Here is a 1,500-nt window from a genome sequence, read left to right on the forward strand (position 1 = left end):
TTGAGAAATTCTTGCGAGCTAAGTTGTCAAAATTTCGTCACCAATGTATGGAAGCATTAATAAAGATAATGAATGCTTGCATTTAGTGATTTTCAAATTATATATACTTTCTGAATGTGGTGATGAGAGGCTCATCTCGGGAAAGGTCTTCGTTATAATAGAGGTCAAAGTCAAGACGGTTAACGACCCCTATCACAGGTGGGGCGAGCGATGGTTCACCTGGCCAAGATGTAAAAGGCCCGATCCAACATCATCCCTAGCTCGACCATCGGCTGAGCTTAGACACTCAAGACAGGAATAAACGTCGAAATGTCTGTGGAAGCATGTCAAGTAGCCACCTTGCTTGGCTCTACACCAATGACTAGATCAGCAGAGTAGAGTCATGGCCGAGCGAAGATACACGCAGATAACGCTACTACAACCAAACGCCTATCCTGCTCGGTCCAGACACATGCAACAAAGATTCCAGGCATCGACGGAGCGGCTAACCCGCTCGGCCAAGTAGTAGATTCATCAACCAAACAACGAAGATTCCAGCCAAGCGACCATCCCGTTCGGGAGAGCAACTGACGCCAAGGGATATCCTTCAACATTCTTTTGGGAGTTAGTGTCGCCGACGGGCGGCATGATCAGGCAGAAGATCGTACAGCGGAAACTTCTACTGTCACTTCAGATATATGCTTGGCTCGTTAAGGTATTGTGTTAAGGACACTTTACTGACATGACTATTCACAAAAAGCTTGGGATGACGTGCCCGCTTTAAGAAGCGTGCACACACGCTACAGGAGCTCTATATAAAAGGGAGTCCAGGCATCGACGGAGGTATGATTTTCTCGCGATCTCTACAGTTGTTCAATAGTTTTCATTGCTTCTTGCTTCACCAGAGGCTAACTTGAGAGTCGGAGGGTCATCGCCGAGATCCCTTCCTAATTCGGCACTTACGTTGCTTGTGTTGCAGGCAGGCGCAGAGTCCATCAGAGGTCAACAGAAGCGTCACGTCTCCAGTATCTACTTTCCCGACTTTCGGACAGGATCACTTTCTAATTTGTAATATAATAGTAAATTATATTATTTTGCTATGATCACACAATTTGTAGTTGCACTATTAATGATTAATTTTAAAATTATTTAATTTTTCTCATGTAATTAAATGATTTTAATAATTAAAATAGTAAACAATAGTGATACATTTGGGTAAATATTATTGAATATCTATAGTCATAGTAATGTCAAGATCACGATAATTCTGAATCGATCAATATACTATATTTTTGTTATGAGATAATTGTCAAAGATTTTAGTGGCATAAAAGTTATACGTTGATCCGGCCAGATCAATTTCACAATCATTTATAACAAATTACTAGTGACTTTACCTTTAATACTTATAATTTAACAACTACCTTTTATGCAAAGCCGACCTTAGCTCAGTTGGTAGAGCGGAGGACTGTAGTTGACGCAGGTAATCCTTAGGTCGCTGGTTCGAATCCGGCAGGTCGGA

General features: G+C 41.7%; 1 non-coding gene across 1 annotated transcript; it reads left to right on the forward strand.

Annotated features, from left to right (window-relative positions):
- Nucleotides 1-1,415: 1,415 nt before the first annotated feature.
- On the forward strand, nucleotides 1,416-1,500 carry TRNAY-GUA. Its single transcript is given in 2 exon segments — nucleotides 1,416-1,452; nucleotides 1,465-1,500. It is a non-coding gene; the product is annotated as a tRNA-Tyr (tRNA).

This window comes from Zingiber officinale, chromosome 7A (assembly GCF_018446385.1).
Source record: "Zingiber officinale cultivar Zhangliang chromosome 7A, Zo_v1.1, whole genome shotgun sequence".
In the NCBI taxonomy this organism is placed as follows: Eukaryota; Viridiplantae; Streptophyta; class Magnoliopsida; order Zingiberales; family Zingiberaceae; genus Zingiber; species Zingiber officinale.